This window comes from Sander vitreus, chromosome 8 (assembly GCF_031162955.1).
Source record: "Sander vitreus isolate 19-12246 chromosome 8, sanVit1, whole genome shotgun sequence".
Taxonomy (NCBI): domain Eukaryota; kingdom Metazoa; phylum Chordata; class Actinopteri; order Perciformes; family Percidae; genus Sander; species Sander vitreus.
Window position 1 is genome coordinate 10,016,992 of NC_135862.1, and position 20,031 is coordinate 10,037,022.

The following is a 20,031-nucleotide window of genomic DNA, read 5'->3' on the forward strand; positions in this document are numbered from 1 at the left end:
AGCATAATATTTCGTGTCGGTGCAAGTTTCATCTATTCACCCCCTGTCATCTACTTAAAACTATAGTCAAATCACTTTAGAAATCATGGAATCATGAGTAAAGACTGATACTTACTGTAGTGTCATGTATAGGGTTGGGTACCGAAACCCGGTTCCTACGCAAACGGTAGTATTCGGACCGGATTAGAACGCAAATTTCGGTTCCTCATTTCGGTTTCCGACTGAAATATTTTCCCTCTGTCGCTCCGGACAGCGGCAAACTCTTTTATTCTTTCTCCCTTTTACGCCGAGTGGCGCACGTGCCCGCTCGCGGTGTGAAGCGCGTGTCCGCGCTATTCCCCCGACATGGACTCTACGATCACAGCTGATAGACGGCTTTTTGTACACGCTCCAAAACGGGCATAAAAATATCACACTTTCTCTGTAGTCTACCGTTCGCAAGCTATCGTAAATGTAGGCTACTTTTAAAATGCCATATTTTCCCTCTGGGCTCACCAAAACGGACGTAAAGGCATATTAACCATTCACTGCACGCGCTCGCTAGTAAACATATTACACTTGCTCTGCTAGTCTATCGTTCAGGACAAGACCCTGTAGCCTGGTGGTGGGGGAGGCGGGACAGAATCCCCAAATTGTCTGGCCTTTCAAACTCATACCTGTGTGTCCAGGCCTCTTGGACACCATCTGAGAGAGTTTTCTCCTGTGCAGGACATGCCATAAGTCAGGAGAGGTGTGTTTCTTGCCAGAGAAGGCAAATATGGTCATTTTTCTGCAAAAGAACTGCTAAAGTTTGAAGCTAGTTGGCATACCAACTCAACAACATTTATTTAGTTGTTACTTATAGTGTAACTGTTATTTGTTAAATTATTGTAGTTATGTGTTAGGTATTGTAATTTCCCCTTGCGGGATTAATAAAGTATAAATTATTATTATTAGGTGACTTAGGTTTACTTATTATATATTTAAGTACTTTAAAATGTTAATATATTGTTAAATTTAAATAATTTTCAATTTTTAAAAAACTCCATAAAAGAGCCTTTCTTTGATGTAATTTTATCAGTTTTTCAAGAGTCGGTGTAGGAATCGGTTAGGAATCGGAATCGTTTTAAAAGTACCGGTTTGGCATCGGAATCGTAAAAATCCAAACGGTACCCAACCCTAGTCATGTATCAAATATGTCACTGATACTGTAGCTGAATGTATGGTTTCCCTGCATTGTATTTTACTGAAAAGTACCATATTAATCAGGATTATTCTTTTTTTTCTCTAAATGGACATTAGTACAATAAATGACTGAAAAGCCTAACTTATGATGGAATACAATGTAAAGTAATGCATTGTGATGTATGGCATATCAGGATTTCCTGGTCTGAGGCTGATAAAGTGCTGACAGGTTATTGGGCAAGTTGACCCTATCATGCTCTGTTAAATCAGCCCAAACAGATTACAGAACAAATGCAGGAATCTAAACTGGAGCATGGCAAGAACTGATTACACATAGCTGATCCTGGTGTTGTGTGTAGACGTCATTACAATGCTTATGATCACTAACAGATTGCTCCTGTGTAGCTGTACATATATTTAGAATTAATCTCAAAACTGATGTTAGTCTTGCTCTGACTGAATGATGCCAGATTCTTTCCCATCTTATTTGCCTCGTTTGTTTCGTGTCATTTAGCTATTTTCACATTGCATCTCTTTGTAGATGAACGGAAACCGCAGACATAAATGGCTGGACAACTAATAACTAAAATAAAATGTAGAAGAACTGATTTTGTAAATGTACATATTTTAGAGGCTCAAGTACCCAGGGCTGTCAAAACTGGCCGAGAAGTACGACCGAATATTCCTCCTAAATATATTTGAACATCTATTTCTGCGCATTATGTCCAAAAGGGGCCAAACCAATACTATGGGAGACATAACTACTTGTATAGGCCTATTTATTTTACACATGTAAAAGATTGACATACCTACACATTACAAAGACCTAGACTGTAAAACTTCATTTAAAGACTGTAGACCTCTCTCTGTCTCTCTCTCTCTCTGTCTCTCTGTCTGTCTCTGTCTCTCTCTCTCTCTGTCTCTGTCTTTCTCTCTCTCTGTCTCTCTCTGTCACTGTCTCTCGCTCTCTCTCTCTCTCTCTCTCTCTCTCTCTCTGTCTGTCTTTCTCTCTCTCTCTCTCTCTCTCTCTCTCTCTCTCGTTTATGGAACAGCGGCCCAAGCCCACACGTGAATGCGCAAGACAGACAGTGCTTCTTCTCATTTTTCCCCGGTTGATTCTGCGCAGTCCTGGCTCATTTCAAACAAGCCTATTTACTACTTGCAGGAAGCTCAGTAGGCATTTTTGTTTGCTATTTTTGCTTTGGAAAATCAGACTTTCTGCTCCTTCCTCTAGTAGTATGCTTAGTTTTACATGCTTGATGGAGTGACGAGACAGATGAGTTGTCAAAGAAGGCAGCTTGGTGGCAGCTAGCACACACTAAATATAGTTAGTGTTACAGATTTGCCTTTTCCTCAAAATTTGATTAGAATATGAATACAGTCTTAAGCTCTAATGAAGCTCAGCTGTTTTCACTATGATGTCACTTCTGTTGACGAGCTACAGGTGGGATGAGTTTAATTTAATTAGTTAGTGGTGTTCCTGTGGCCTAACCAGGCAGGTGTGACACTGTGTACCACATTGGTTCCTTAGGTAACTGTTGCTTGGTACTCTCCTACTATTGTTGCTATTAGGGGTGTCACGATTCTCCAAATCATTTTCGATTCCAAGGTCACGGTTCGATTCTCGATTTTTACATTATTATTTATTTTTAGACTAGACTTTTATGCAATATAATATCTGACCTTTGTTTGCAATGTACCACACTACATTGTCAAATGTAAAACATGTATTAACAACTTAATGTAACAACAACATATCTTCAGTTGATTGGAACCTTGACAATTTATCAATAAAGTAAAAAAATAAAAAGTAAAGTTTGCCGGGGCAAACTTTACACGAACGTTGCCATTGTTGCTATTTAATGGGATCAAATGGCCCTGTGAAATATTTATTTTAAATCATCGCCACGCTCTTGAGAAGTAAAGGCACAGAGGCTTGTGTAGAGTTGAATTACCTCGTAAATTATGTAATGTTATAAATATAATATCTATCTCTGTTTATAGGCAAGACAAATTAATCACACTCCCCCATATGTATCTCATCATCAGATAATGCCTAGCGTAAGACGTTGTGAATGGCTTTAGACAGGGTGTGATTTTCCGGGGGGGTACCCCCCCCCCAACCTCATAGTGATTAATGCTACTTCACCAATAGACCATATATTATATACCTAAAATAGAAGTATTTTAAACTAAATAAAGCGCTGTAATGTGAACAGTCTATAGTGCGATAGAATGATAAAATCCGAGCGGCAGTTGCTGGTTGTATTTAGCCGCTACAAAGCTCCGGGACGCCGGCCACCAGCAGCAGATTTTCAACCGTCAATAGGTAACTGTGAGCCAGATACAGGCACCAACAGATGACGGTCCTTTCAGGGGCCATGGTAGTGGAGTTAAGCCAGAAAAAGTGAGCGTCTGCGGCGATGACAGTTAAGTTTAGGCACTAACACGACTAGTTAAGTTCAGGAAAAAGATCGTGGTTTGGATTAAGACATTCCTGAGGAACGAACGTGCGTTTCCGAGAAGTGAACTCCGCTCTCCGGCCTGAAAGCGCTGTGTTTTACGTTGACACCACCTTGTGCTATTTCATTTCGAGTTTATTTTCCTTTGAAAATTGAAGTGCATATTTAAGTGTTTTGGCATGCCTAGCCGAGTGGCACTGTATCCATGGTATGGAAAGGGGGATTTAATTCTTGCATGTTTTGTTTTGTTGTGCATAATTAAACCCCCTTCTCTGCTTTTTTCACAATTCGCTTTATATTACGTGGTTATTGCAGTGGTGTTGTTGTAAACCAGTAAAGAAAACATGTGGTTTCCTAAGCATGCCAGCATTACGCCTGTTGCACCCCTGCTCTTTTCCTCTTATTCTTGAACACACTCCTACTCCATATTTGTTTTGTTACAATTTCAGATTCAGACTTACCAGGAACTCATTTGATATTGTTATTTTCCTCCAGGCCGTCTCCTTTTATGTTCCATTTGTACATTCAACTCTGAAAAAGCCCCCCTTTTTTTTGCTCAGCTTAAAACATTTTTTCTCTCAGTTGGACACATCTTCACCTCAGTCTGCTCAGCCCAGAGCAGATCCAATCACATCGCTCCATCGAGTTTGTTTGCATTCGAGACATATCAGATGTTTTCTTTGCATTCAGTCTGAGCAAAACGTAACGTTTATGAAACGAGGGATGGTGTGTCAGATGTGTGTTGAAGTAAAATAACAAACAGTAATAATAACATGTCAAGTTAAACTTAGATAGTGATGTTTATTGTTAGTTCAGAGTTTCCTGATTTTGACTAGACCTTCCTTAAATTTACAATGAAGTCATTGTGTGTTTTTAGGCACAGTAACTGACTATTGCAATGCACTTAGAAAAGAAAACTGGGTTGTAGGTTGAAATTGTGAAGCACCGGTCATTACTTTTACAATGTAAGTGTATTTACTATTCAACAACACGAAAGCTGAGTGTTGTTGCTTCGAAAGCGTCTTCATTCGCCTGCCTTTTTCTGATGTATAACATTTGTTGTAAAGACAAAGCTAACATAATAGCAAAATTACAAAACATATTAAACATACACACAACAAAAGAGATCAAAGTCCTGCTTTCCTGTTATATTATTCCTGATACTCACAGAATCAATTCAAGTCATACCAGTTAGCCTATATACTTTAAAAAGCCTCCCCATTTTGTTGGGTATTTTGCTGTCCATCTTCAGCTTTGGGGAAGTTGGTTGCCGTATTACAGTGATACTAAACTTACAGCCTGCGGACTAGATTTGGGTGCCGGGTTGCCCGCCGACCATTTTCTAATTCACAATGAAAATAAATTCATTCACACTGGGACATTTTTTTGCTACTTGTAAATGTAAAAAAGGTGCCAGAGTGCATAAAAAGCATCAACATAGAGCTTGCTTATTAAAGTAATTAAGTGCCAGGGGAGGATCTGGGCTAAGCTAACTGACCCCTGGCCTCCTGTCATTTTAGCATTTTTCATTCAAGGTTTTTTACCATCTACCTTAAGGAATGTGAGAGTGCTCAAGCACACCTCTGATATACTTCCCCAATAGTGTTTTGTCCCATTTGACATGTGAATAAAGGCCTATCATTGAATCAAAGCCTGTCCAAGTGTCACTCAACACTGTGCTCTAAAATCTTATCCTGGAATGCATTTCATCATTCTCCCCAAGCTTTCACAACCAAACAAGTCATCCACTGAGTGAACTGCATCTAGTCAGTTTGTCATGCTGATGTACAGTATGTGGTCTCTAGACAGTGGTTTTACATGTCAACAACCTTTTAGCTTGATTGCAAGACCTCAGGCTCAAGAGCCAATGCTCACCACTTACAGGAAACAAGCACCAGTGTACATCACATCCATTAACTGTCTTAAGGCATCCACATACACTTGTCAATTTGTCCCAGTCTAACTCAGCTGGTGGAGCATATTACCAACTAAGCCAGGGTGCTTTAGACCATTATATACTGTACTTCCACAGCCTATCCACATGTAACTGTCCAGTCACTAAGGAGAATCTGATAGTGGGCAGAGATATACAGTGGAGCATGCAATGAGCTGGTTACAGATAATAGTTTTCCTCGAGGAAGGACATTTCCACAGGATACACTGCTGCTGTTTCCAATTTTCCTGGCCATTATGTTTGACTGTACTGTATATCTTAGTCATTTTTATATTGCCTCTCTTAAATGATATTTCGGGTTTCCCTTTTATTGTTTCATGAATTTGACATGGCTAAGGGATTCTCTTTAGTCAGAGACGTCAATTGCCTCAACGTTTTGTTTTTTTATGCATAAATCTGGAAAATAACTTTAATATCATTAAAGCACCAGCAGAAATCGCATTACCTTTGAATAATTTAGACAGTTTCTCAATTCCACCAGCATTATTTGCAGAGCTCAGATTCTCCAGCGCTGCATAAAGAGGGGGGGGGGGGGGCAGAAACAATTCAGTGCTTTGCCATTATCACTTTGTCACCCGACTCCCCAAGCTCAACCTCACTGAAGCAGAAGCCCTTTCATATGCTTTGATCCTGTTAATAATTATTTGCTATGCCGCTGAAGAAGGAGGGCAGCTTGAAAAAGCACCAGAATGCTATGCACTGATAGTGGCATTGAGAAAGAGGGGGCAGAGTAAGACTTGGAACGTTTTGTGGTGTGGGAGTTTCAACAACCCTGTGTTGTCCTTCTCAGACATTTCCACTGTAAATCAAAAAGCAAAGAATGGCCCCACATCTTCATCTGAAACTACCAGTATATGCCAAAAGTTAGCATTGCTGTCTTGGGTAACCAATAGTTGAAAATGAAACCTACTTTTCCCTGGTATTGCCTTCACTTGTTAGAAAAATGGTGTGTTACCGATATTAGAATGCATCATTCACTATCACCCTCCACACCATTTACTTTCTCCTATTTCTGATGTCTTTTTGATGAATTCTGAGCGTCTTATCTCACCCCTGCCATCCTTTGCTGTTGGAAAACACTTCCCTCCTGGACCGGCTCCTTATCTACAGTAGAGTGGCTCTAGACGGACTCAGAACAGAGCTGGAATCAGAATCCCTACTGGTCTGCTGGCAAGGTCGAAAAAGAAAAGCATTGGCTGGGGGGGTGAAAGCGAGCCAAGGAGCTCAACTGTTTCTTCCTCCTCCTCTCCACTGGGGTTGGAGATAGATTACTATGACATTCTCACATTTCTCCATAGATACTGGAGCTCATACTGGCCTCTTGTTGCCTATACTGGGTTCGTGATCAGAAAGCTAAAAGGTCTCCATGTTTCCACTGAGAGCCAGGAAGCTAATTGTTTGATGCAGGACTTTCTTTGTGTTGAAGACTGTGGCTAACTGCTTCTCAGATCTCTGCTTGGTAAATTGACACAGCTAGCTAGACTATCTGTCCAATCTGAGTTTTCTCTCGCACAACTATTTTGCAGCGGCTCTGTGCCGAGCTTAGCACCACCCATGACGATTGTGATTGGTTTAAAGAAATGCCATTAAACCAGAGCACGTTTTCCTCCCATCCCCGAATGCTATGTGGAGTAGTCAGACCCTCCTTCAGCGCGCTTTGGAGGAGGGTCTGGCAAAGCGAGACTAGCGTAGTGTTGCAGAAGTACACAGTAATCTGTAACAGCATCTCACATCTCTTTTGTGAAAGTTGTGAATTTTCAGCTAAGCTGGGGTACATAACTGGATCCACAAATCCCATCAAATCATGACTGTAGTATCAGAAATTGACAAAAATAAAGATTCAAGCGGGATTTGTAGTTGTGTGTCAAAGGAGTTTTGGCTCTTACTTTGCCAGACTTTCCTCCACAGCGCTGCAGAGGAGAGTCCACACAGCATACCGGGATGGGAGAAAAACGTGCCCTGGTTTATTGGCATGTCTTTAAACCAGTCACAATCGTCTTAGCGGCGGACGGAGCAATGGCGCCTCTGCAAAATAGCCTTGGGAAGGAACTTGTTTTGGTGGACGGTGTACGGTTGTTTTAGTCGTGCAACAGAAAACTCTGATTGGAGAGATAGTCTAGCTAGCTATCTCGATTTACCCTGCAGAGATCTGAGGAGCAGTTAACCACAGTCCTCAGAAATCCACCGGAGTTTAAAATGCCAACACAAAGAAAGCCCAAGGTAAGGGATATCCGGCCTAAATGAGAGACATCTGGCGGAATTTCTGGCGGCACCGGAGAATCCCGGAAGTGGAACGTCGTCTATATAGACTATGGCTTAGCTTAAGAGACATATAGCCAATGTTGCTATGGACTTTGGTCCTGAAAGTCGCCAACCCCTTGCGTCAAGTGCAGTGGGGCTCGAAAGTTTGGGCACCCCAGGTAAAAATTTGTATTAATGTGCATAAAGAAGCCAAAAAAAGATGGAAAAATCTCCAAAAGTCATCAAATGACAGATTAGACATTCTTATAATATGTCAAAAAAAGTTAGATTTTATTTCCATCATTTACACTTTCAAAATAACAGAAAACAAAAAATGGCGTCTGCAAAAGTTTGGGCACCCTGCAGAGTTAATACCTTGTACTGCCCCCTTTGGCAAGTATCACAGCTTGTAAACGCTTTTTGTAGCCAGCCAAGAGTCTTTCAATTCTTGTTTGAGGTATCTTCGCCCATTCTTCCTTACAAAAGTCTTCCAGTTCTTTGAGATTTCTGGGCTGTCTGTCACGCACTGCTCTTTTAAGGTCTATCCATAGATTTTCAATTATGTTGAGGTCAGGAGACTGTGAAGGCCATGGCAAAACCTTCAGTTTACGCCTCTTGATGTAATCCACTGTGCATTTTGAGGTGTGTTTAGGATCATTATCCATTTGTAGAAGCCATCCTCTCTTTAACTTCAGCTTTTTCACATATGGCATCAAGTTAGCGTCCAAAATTTGCTGAAATTTTATTGAATCCATTTTTCCTTCTACTCGTGAAATGTTCCCTGTGCCACTGGCTGCAATACAACCCTAAAGCATGATTGATCCACCCCCATGCTTAACAGTTGGACAGAACTTGTTTCCACAATGCATCAGGCTTGTCTATATGTTCATTTGCAAACTTTAAACACAGATTTTTGTGGTGAGGACGTAGAAGAGGTTTTCTTCTGACGACTCTTCCATGAAGACCATATTTGTTCAAGTATCTCTTTATAGTGAAATGGTGTACCACAACTCCAGTGTCTGCCAGATCTTTCTGGATGGATTGTGCAGTCAAACGTGGGTTTTGACTTGCTTTTCTCACAATCCTGTGAGCTGTTCTGTCTGATATTTTTCTTGGTCTTCCAGATCTTGCTTTAACTTCCACTGTTCCTGATGACTGCCATTTCTTAATTACATTCCGAACAGAGGATATTGGCATCTGAAAACGCTTTGCTATCTTCTTATAGCCTTCTCCTGCTTTGTGAGCGTCAACTATTTTCAGTTTCAGTTTTCTAGACAACTGCTTAGAAGAACCCATGGTGCTGATTGTTGGGGCAAGGTCAGATGAGTCTGGGCATTTAAAACCTTTGAGATTGACATCACCTGGTCTTTCCAGACGATGATTGAGAACAATCCATGACACTGTCAGGTCTCAGCTTTCCAAAGGGGGCGGTGCATGCTATAAACTCTGCAGGGTGCCCAAACTTTTGCAGATGCCATTTTTTGTTTTCTGTTATTTTGAAAGTGTAAATCTAACTTTTTTTGACATATTATAACAATGTCTAATCTGTCATTTGATGCCTTTTGGAGATTTTTCCATCTTTTCTTGGCTTCTTTATGCACATTAATACAAATTTTTACCTGGGGTGCCCAAACTTTCGAGCCCCACTGTATAAACCCAAATTCACCCCCTCTCTCCCTCTTACTTTATGAGTCATTGAAATCACTGATTGATAGTCTACTCTTGTTTCTACTTTAATAATGTTGTTAAAATAGACGTGTATGACCCCTGAGTTTAATAACAAAATTGATTCATTGAGATTCTTGGTAAATCTGCATTTAAAAAGGGTCAAGACTCATATCCTTCATTAACTTTATCTCTGCAGACACAACATGTAAACGGAAATCATTATAGTGACAAAGCTGCGATTGCCTTAGTCCTCCCTCCTGCAGGTAGGGCAGCTGATAGTGAAGGAAAGAGGGATGGATGATCCTGTTATGGTCCCTGTCACTCCAAGGTGGGGAAATAAAAATGGGGAGCAAATGACTCTCTGATAAGCCGAGGGATGGATGAGGATGATGAAGTGGGAAGTTTGCCAACATGAGTGTGAGGGCTGTGATGAAGAACAGCTGTTCGGTGAGGATTCATTGGTGTTTGTGTGTGTGCATGCACATATGACAGCGATATTTATGCAAGGAGTAACGCCTCACATACAAACATGCAGCTCACAGTTACAGATGAAAGACGGTAAACCTTAAATGGCAGGTTGGCCCTAGATAATGGTGTCTACCACAGGTATTTTTGTTGATCACAGACTGTAACAGTTGACTCATGGTAACTGAAGAATCTCAATACACAGGCAACCTACCTGCCCTGATGGACTGGGAATAAATCGGGATGTAAATGATTTTGATTTTTCTAGCATCTTGCCTTTTTGTTATTGCTTTGGGTTCTATAAAATCTATAAAACAGACAGTATAGGTGATATTCAGAAACCTCTAAAAACAATTCCTGTCATGAACCATAGTGAGAGCATTTTAGGTCTACATTGAATGAAAGGTGCATTCAATAAATCTAGGTTATCCAACGTCTAACTGCCGTGTAACCCACCAGTTTATGTATCTAGCGTATAGAATTCATCCTTGAGCAGAATACAATATCACCACTGAATCCCACAGTCACGTGGTATGATCAGATCAGTAATATTTTCATGGAGCTATGCTTAATCTGATCCCTGAGATAGAGGAGCATCAGCGACCCACAAAGGCTACAAAGGCTTTCTGTGTTATTTTAATTTGTCTCCCAGGAAACTCCTGCTTGTGTTAGCTATCTGTATTTCGTGAGACATTCAGATGGCGAATTACTGGCAACCTTCCGGCTTGACTTTATCCCATTCCCCTTACATTACTTTTATCCTAGTGGCTTTCCATTCCTGACTTTATCCTTCTCCTTGCTCTTCCCCATTTGCCACACCATCCCTCTGGAGATTATCTTTAAAAAACCAAGGGTCTAAGAAATGTCATGGTTTTCTTTATGTTTATTCATTACATGATGAAGTGCATGCCATAAAGTGCATATTTCAATTATCACGCACATTGTAGCCCCTCATAAAAATGGGTTAGTTATGCTGTTTAAAGAACTACCTACCAGCCTTTCTCTCTCTTTACAACCAATGCCCTTGTGGGTCCTTGGACTAAATCATGCCCTGTTTTTATTATGAATCTGGACCCTGGCCCCTCAGTGTAGAAGACATGTGGTCCAGATGTCAGCACAGATGATGGGGCCACATAGACCTTACCACATCAGCTGCCAACTGCACTGACATCTGAATACATAGTACCTTTGTTGTCAATAGGAAATGGCCTCTTTAAGCTAATTTAGTAGCGCCGTGCCACAGAGACTAAACACTGGAAAAAAGCTGGAAGTCATCAACTGTCTCTATCCTCATCGTTAGAAATGCTGCTTGAAAGCTTTGAGTGAGAATGCCTCAGATTTGTTTTGGTTGTTAAACAGTCACTCATAGCACCCACCTAATTTTAACAAATGTCTAGCAAGAGTGAGTAACTATGGAAGCAGCCCTGGAAACTAGGCGTATTAGATGTGGAAAGTCTGATTGGTTTTGTTTAGGTTGGGCTGTTTTAGAAAGGCTAATGAGCTACACACATGTAGATGACCATACTGAAGATATTGCATCCTCTGGAAGATGTTTGAGTTGGCACAGAATGCTACAGTAAATGCTAGGCCTGCACTAGGGCTGCAGCTATCGATTATTTTTATCAATTCCATTGATTAATCGAGTAATCGGATAAGAAATACTTAGTAAACAGCAATAGTAAATATTTATTATTGCTGTGTACAAAAAAAAAAGGAACCCTGTTTTTTGTATATATACAAAAGACATTTTTTATTGCCAAATTCCAAGTACATTTTTGGTGGCCCAAATGTTAATATTTTTCACCCCCCTTCCCCTTCTTGCCTCTGGCTCTTTGCACTGGATATGCAAAAGAGCTGTTCACTAACCAGAGGGTAAATGTGACTGTACAAAGCTTACAGCAGGGCTATTCAACTACACTGTTCTGGGGGACACATTTTCAGAAGCCTAATACACAGTGAGGAGAAAGAATAAAGAATGCAGACGTCACCGGCATGATGACGTCATTCACGTGCATATTAAGTGGCCATGCTGGGGGGAGGAGCCGGTTTGTCTCCGTCAGCAGCTAAATTTCCAAAGATTAGTAGCAAACTAATAAACAGACTACAAACCGACAGCTTTCGTTTTAGCTTGTTTGGTAAAACATGGCTATTTGCAGAGTAGCATGCTGTAGGCTAGTTGTGTAAAACAGCGCGGTGGACGAGAGCAGCAGACGTTAGTTAGCTACCTTGTGACGGGTTCGCTCCATGGAATGGATGAGTACACTGAATGTTTTCTACAAAGATGATGTAGTAGCATGTTTGCAGCTTAAAATGATCCCAAACTTTCTGTCGTTTTCTCTCGCCTGTCTCTTCTCTTAGACCCTCGCTATTTTCGTCTTCGTTCATTTGTAATCTGGGCCGTCAGTCTCGTGCATAGACAGTATATAAACGTCTTGTGTACACAGAAGCGTCAACCTGTTGTGTGCGCTAGTAATTAACACAGTGAGCCGTACAACCTTAATTACATTGATTTAACGAAGCTTCGAGGCAAAGAATTTTGCTTTTGTAATCAAATTATTCGAGTTATTTGAGGAATCGTTTCAGCCCTAGCCTGCACGATTCGGGGGAAAATATGAATCACGGTTTTTTTTAGCTTAGAATTGATGTCACGATTTTCTGCCACGATTTTTTTCTCACTAAGTGTAATGTTTATTGCACACATGAACCATGACAAAACAAAAGAAATTGGCAGTACCAAACATAGATTTTGTTTTGGCACCTATAGCACATTGCGCATCACCACCAGCCTGTAGACATAGAGGCTTCAATGAAGAGAAGGGAGAGCATTGCAGCGCTTGGGAGCGCCTTAAAACCTTTTCTATACAGTCCATGTTTAAAACTCACAGAAGAAAGTAGTAGCGTTTGTGATGCAGTCGGCTCGTAAAATGAAATGAGAATCAAAGTCATTAAATAAAAACAAAAGTTATTTAAAAATTAAATCGTGAATCGAGATCGCGGTTTTATAACAATTAATCGTGCAGGCCTAGTAAATGCTACTGATTGCCTTGACATAGACACTCACATGTACTAGAAAAGAGGTGCTTGAGGCTAATAGTTTGCTGCAGAATCCACATAATTGATGTTTGTTTTGTTGTCTTGAAGTCTAATAGATGTATCTATAGCCGAGATGAGCCGATACTGGACGCTGGTATCGGTATCAGGAAGTACTGGAGGTAATGCACCGATCCGATACCATGTAATAAAGCCCTAAAGAAAACCTACGTTAAAGTAGTTATTTTTCCGTTATAAGTGACTGTCAAACTGGATAATAAAAGAAAGTTCTGTGGCGTTCATTGTTTGTGTTTGTTCATGTTTCACAAAGAGTTTAACCTGAGCCCGGCCGACAACAAAGATAGAAATAATATCACATCCATATAGGATAGTAGTATACAGTTGTTAAAACATAATCAAATATATGACACATTGGTATCGGATCGGTACTCGATATCGGCCGATACGCAAGTTCAGGTATCGGGAAGCAAAAAATGGTATCGGGCCATCTCTAATCTATAGTGGTAAACCTAGACACTTTTCAACAATACTACACTAAGTAGATATACCACTGGGCATGTTTTCCTTGCTGTGAATGCATTTTGTCTTCGCTTTCTGCCTATTTGGTAGATGTGTTGTGTAAATACTAGCTTGTAGAGTGACGTTGTCAGTGTACTGGGTTGTCATACCATACTGTAGCTCCCACAGACCAGAGGAATTGATTAGATAATCACTATCTTGACCCAGAAAGGAAGTTTTTAATAAAAGCCTATGTTTTTCACAGGCATGCAATAAGTGGGTCATAAACTTTGAAGAAATGGAAAAGGCTGATGAGGCTAATGTACTTAAGGCTACAACTTTGCAAAAAAATAAGTTAGATTTAAACTTTGAATAAAAATAATGGTGTGTTGATCCAAATTTGCTTTTCTGTGTGGGAAAGGAGGCTATCCTCGGTAGAGCATTTAAGTTATGAATTCAAACTAATTCCTTTATAGCATTAAAAACAACTGAATGCCACTTAGGTAAGCTAGTTCCAAGGTCCTGGTATTTCACATGCTGATTCACTGGCTTGGCTTACTGAGACTGAACTAAGCCATTGTTAACGGAATTTGTTTAACCTTTGCTTTTCCTGCTATTAAGTCCAAATGTCTGCCGTGAAAAAAGACAGCTCAAAAAATGTGACTCATTCACTCGTAATAGTTGTCTGAAACCTTGGACACAGCTGTAGCCCAACCGCTGAGCTGTGAGCTTTAACCAATAAATCATATCAAGTTTTCTTTACAGTTGTGGTTCTTTTGTATCCCAATGAACAGCCTTGTTCAATCATTGTATCTACTTCTACAGCCAGGGGGTGTAATTGCAGGTCCAAGGAGGGTAACACATGTTCAAACACTGTTATTTGGCAGACCCCAGAAAAATGAAACCTCTTCCCTCCTGGCTATGGGTTTGCTTCACTGCTTCATGCTGTGTACTTCAATAGTAGTAGTTTTCTGAAGGGGAGATCACTTTCTCTGTCTAGACTCACTTTACAAATCATAAGGCTCCTGAAACATCTACTAAATTTGTACTAAGCAGAGCGAAGGTTGCCCGGTCCATATCTATGGGATGTTGACAGCTGCTTGACTCTGGCCCTGTCTGCAAAATGTATCGTTAAGAGGCATCATGAAACTAATAGGTCTCTCAGGGAATTCAGTTCTACTGGGAGAAGTCAACTCAACCTCATTCTCTCATTTCTTCTCTTTTTTTCGTCTCTCTCTAGTCACCGTGAGAAGTTCTTAATGGGCCTGGATGATGTGACTGTTGTAGTAAGCTAGTCACACTTGGGGACTGAACACAATGAGTGCAGCTAAGGCCAGGTCTATCTCTTTTCTGTCACTCATCCTCTTTTCTTACTTTCCCCTTCAGGTTTTTCTCCGTTTCTTTTACCTGCTCTTCTTCAAATGTAAGGAAAGCCAAGTTGATTAGATTCTTGCCCGCTCTGTACTTGACCTAGCTTTTTTTCCCCTACCACTCTCCTTTCCTCTGTCTTTGTACTGTAATGTTATGGCTCCCTCATCATGAACCACTCTCATACTTGTTCCCTCCCTCCCTCCTCACATAGCGCTCAAGCTCTTCCTCCCTCCCTCTCTGTCTCTCATCCATGCACCAGGTCCATATCGACTACGTTTGTCATGTGGCTCTCTTCCCCCATTCGTCTGCTTGGCCAATGATCGGATTCACCCCACTGCTTTGTAAGTAGTTAGCCACGTTTCTTTTTGTTTACTCTTCACCTCCCTCCTCTTCCTGCTCTTTAAGGCTCCTACAAACTGTTGCTGTCTCCCTCAGCATGGGAGAGGCTCGCTAGCATACTGGCAAGCACAGATGGAGTGACAGGATGATCACACAGGACTTAAGAGATCCACAGAGAAAAGGTTGTTGCATAAGGACAGATTGGATGAAGGGAAGTCAGGGAGAAGCGGAGGAGAGGGAGCCACAAGCCAGTCTATGCATCATTATTATTCTCTCCTGTCTCGAGTGTCAAGTGTTCGGAGAAGGGACTTTCAGCGATGAAGGGACGCCCTCTAATTAAGCAGGACGTGTGGCTTTGGACAAGCTGGCTCACTTCTTAATGAGACCTCTTCATACACTGGAGTAGCTGCAGCTTCTTAGTCACAGTTTAGTGTTAGGACAACAATAGGAGTGCGTCACCACCTAACAGTGCTTGTGTCTGTGCTTATTCACACACTACTTTTTATCTGTTCATGCAACTTAACCTTTTGCAGACAAAGATCGATGTTTATGGTTTGTTTTCCTGTACAGTTGTAAGCTTTTATACAATTTTGTAGCCGCCTGTGCTTCTTTTTCTCTTCCTCGTCCTTGTGAATATTGAATTTGTGTGGAAGCAGCTTTCTCAGCTTAAAAATTCAAAACGGAAGATTTGTCTGCTTACAGGAACTGTTGTTTGCACCCTGACCCTCTCTGTATTTTCAACACAATCATTTTACTGTCTTCATAGTAATTCCAGCCATAACAAACGGTTGTTGTTGTTTTTTTTTTACAGGATTTTAACTGACTGTAATAATGGAACCTGAGAGTGAAAGACAGATAAATCACTGGAATTGAATGGGGAATGATTGATTTTGAAAACCTCTTTTCTCATTTGCTCATTTGTGAAGGAAAAAGCACGCTCAGCTGTGTTTGGAGTACAGTCAAGTTAATACAATTTGATTTGTGGCTTATCTGTGACTATTTTTGCTGTATGTATATTCAAATAATCCTACCCCTCCTCCAACACATTTCTTTCTAATCAGCTCTAAGCAGGAAGACAATACACACATCTGCGTGGTAGCTAATGCTTTTAGGCCTGACCAGAGAGAGTGTGTTTTCAAATCAGTCCCAGTTTATTTTACTGCAGGGTGGAAGTTGTGTGTCAATCAACTTCAATCCATTCATATTTCGCTGGGCAGTGCATTTGCATCACATGTGTTTCCACCTGAACTCATTCAGCTGACTTGCAAGTGGATTAAAGGCATGATGTTAAACCTAAAAGTGATATGCCGACGTAGCGTGAAGAACAACCAGAACAAGAGCTTCTTAAATATTTTTCTGGAGGGTCATTGTGCTTATTTTCACATGCCTAGACAGTATTTAATTTCGTGATAGCACCTTACCTGAAGGAGAAACAAGAAATGTCTGGCAAGATCCTGGAACCTGTCATAGGTGGCGTCCAAACATGAGAGGTTTAGGGTTGAGACCAGAACCTAAAGCAGTGGGATTTGGCCTCATGTTACCTCTGTGCCCTTTTACCCTGGTGCAAGTGTTTTCTGTCTTTCTATTCTAGTTTTGAAATGTCTTACTGCAACCTATAAACTAATCCAGGTAGACTTTAATGCTAAGGTGTCGATTGGCCTTATTCTCATTTCACCGACATGGGAGAACTGAGGGGACAAAATTAATCGACTGGGAAACAAACCATTTGAAAACCATCTTCTAAAGTGTGATTTATGCTTCTGCGTTAAATCTACACCGTGGCTACGTACGTAGGTACCTGGAGACACGGACCCTACGCCATAGCCTGACGTGCACCTCTCGAAAAATGGAACTACACGTCGCGGCGACACACGCCACTTGGTCGTGGCTGGGTAGCGTTGCATTTCCCCCTGACTCATTTCCTGGTTCTCCTTCTCAATAAATAACATGAAATCAAGGAGAGGGTTAACTTTTCCTGCTACAGATTTCCCACCGTGGTCAGAAAGCAAAGGGGAGACACTTTGTTTTTCTCACTCTGACTCTAGAGTCGTACTCGCTCCGAAGCTAATCGCCGTCACTGTGTCACTCGCTCTACCACACACTCACACACACACGCATGCCAGCCCTGCTATTCTCCTTAAGAGATCGATGCACACACCAACGTACAAGTATAAACTTCAGGATTCTTCCTGTATGTAGACTGCGGCGAAAGCTCTGCGTGGAGCCTCCGCAGAACCATAAATCACGCTTTACTCTGCAAAATCTACAGATGCCACTTTAAACCAGTCTTTATTTGAACTAAACCCAAAAAATAACCAAAATGCTTTTATGATTAATGCTAACAATTTAATGTAAAAAGTGTTCAAAAATGAAATTAAAGTTTCTCACAAGAAGGATACTTGTTTTCTTATTTGACCTCCCTAGCTCACCTGTCTGTGTTATCTGTCCCTTAAATGAAGAGTAACTGTGGCAGTTGTCACCGTGGCGCCCCTCTCAACACCAGCAGAGACATGCCTCTCACTGAAAATGCAGTGTAGTTTTGGAGGTTGTTATGGAGACAAGGGCAAGGTAGAGCAGAATGACAGGACGCAATAACAAAGACGAAGACCCAGAACTCTGATGACTGGGATGAACTGTACGTAGACTGGGTAAACCCAGCCTGATCTGCCGGCGATTTGATTTGGCCCTGCAGCTCAGGCTGGAAACCTGTACGTTTATCTATCCTGCTTCCGTTACAAATCTGCGGGGACCAATCACAAACTGGCTTATCCATCTGGCGCCCTATTGGTGGGTTTAACACGATGACGATAGAGAAGCGACGGCGAGGAGCTTTTTGTTTACATTCAACATGGCAGCCTCCGAAGCGCAGCAACCCGTTGATGCCGCTGTCGTCACCCGGATCGTTGGTCTGATTGGTTGAAGGACCATCCAATTGCGTACAGAGTCATTTGAACTATGCCCGTTGATCACGTCTCATGTGCAGTAGAAAATACAGAGCAGACTCCCCAGACTAATGTTCAATCTTAAAAGATTGAGCTTGGTCTAGTGATAGCCAGACTAGACTGTATGTGCATACCCATGTAGCTTGCCAGTAGGACTGATCTGTATGTTCAGTGTAAGTCACAGCTGATGGTGACAATCTCCTTGTCTGTGTGGCGTCGACTGCCATAAGCTCAGGATGTTAAGCGATGATTTGTCTGTGGTCTTTCACTCAGCCCTGTTGTTGTGTAAATGCTTCCTGTGTGTCTCTGTACTCAACCACAGACTTATACTATATCCAACACACCATATTTAAGAAAAACACAGGTCTTGCATCTTAAGACAGGCTTGCATTGCAAACCCTTAAATTTCATGGAGGATGACGGTTAAAACTGGAGAAACAAATAGCAGTTTTGTGCATAAAGTTCACTGCTGTTTTGTAATATTTTCCAAACAAAACGTGTGTGCGTGGATCATGCAGTACTGCTGAAACGCCTGCTAAAAAACCTTCTAGAGTAACCTCCAAACAACACATGCAATCATTGTCTAGCTTAGTGAATGTGGTCACTTGGTGTGTTTTGCTTGACAGACGTGTGTGATTGATTGATTGAGCCATTATACCTTAATCCTGATTTCAAGAAGGTGTTACGCACAATATTGGTTACATTACTTGCTCAAAGTGTTGTTTCCACCAAATACACACACTCATTTTGATTTCTGTGTTTCTGTTACTGGTTGGATTTTTTTTTTTTTAAAACCTTCCAGCTGTCTTTTACTTGTATGAGTTGTTCCACTCTAAGCTAAGCGTTAATGACATTGAGTCAGCAAATTATATTTATTTATATTTGAGTATTTAGCTAAAAATAAAGTGTTTTTTCTATAGGATAATGTTCAGTATCCATGTCATCCGGTTCAGACTAGTTGGTCTTTTGACATTTTAATAAACGATTTGTCCAAAAGTTCCTCTGATGCTTTCATTCACAACTGCCACTCAGACGTAAAAACAGCAGGAAGCTTGAATCATCCACATATACTATTCAACATGACTAACAGACGTAGACAACAGACATAACAGTAAACAGTACCTTTATTTTCAAGCCACCCAGTCATGCATTTAAAATAAAGGACCAAGACAGTCAGTCAAACGCCTGTTTACCGACGAGTGTGCCAGAAGATTCAAACTGTTATTAAGGCGTCCAAACAGCAACACTCACTCACAGTGTCCTAGTAAGTGCACCTCTCAGAGGTGACAAACCAATAGTATAATCTAGAGCTGTGTGTCCTGTAGAAGGGAATTTACAGGTAGCAGATGGACTACTGGAACCAGCTGGTGTTTACTAGGTAGGAGGAAGGGTTTCTGGCCAATTGAGTTCACAGAGGCAGGGCCATGCGGCAGTGGCACCTGTGAACACCACATTTTAATTTTTACGTCTGCTGAAATGTGCAAAACAAACAGTGTTGGACTGATACTGTAGCAGCCTCTGTAAAGGAATGCCACAACACAGAGTGGTATTAAACTAAAGGTTTGATAATTCTATTTACGACTGCAACGCTGCCCCGTGTCAAAGGTTTAAAACTAGGCAGAGGAAATGAACAAAACAATCTATAAACTTTTTTAGAGTTTCTCTATCCTCTACATCAAAGGTAGCTGGTAGAAAAAGGTGAACCAGCCACTTAGTCGCCTGGGCGATATGGCCAAAACTTCTGTCCCATTATCAGTAATTTCATATCTCGATAACGATACACTGTATTACAATATATCATGTTTCTAATGTTAAAAAGCGCCTATCATTTGCTTCAGCTTCGCTCCCACGTGCGAGGATCACCCTGAAGCTCAGC

General features: G+C 41.2%; 1 protein-coding gene across 3 annotated transcripts in view; it reads left to right on the forward strand.

Annotated features, from left to right (window-relative positions):
* The window catches only part of peak1 (pseudopodium-enriched atypical kinase 1), a 118,501-nt gene that overhangs the window by 45,480 nt on the left and 52,990 nt on the right, over positions 1 to 20,031 (forward strand). The window contains exon 3 of one of the 3 annotated variants that reach the window (XM_078256693.1): positions 15,134 to 15,215. The exons of the other annotated variants lie outside the window; for them this stretch is intronic. The gene's annotated coding sequence lies outside the window, so the exon portion shown is untranslated. The remainder of the gene's footprint in view (positions 1 to 15,133; positions 15,216 to 20,031) is intronic. 3 annotated transcript variants of the gene reach the window in all.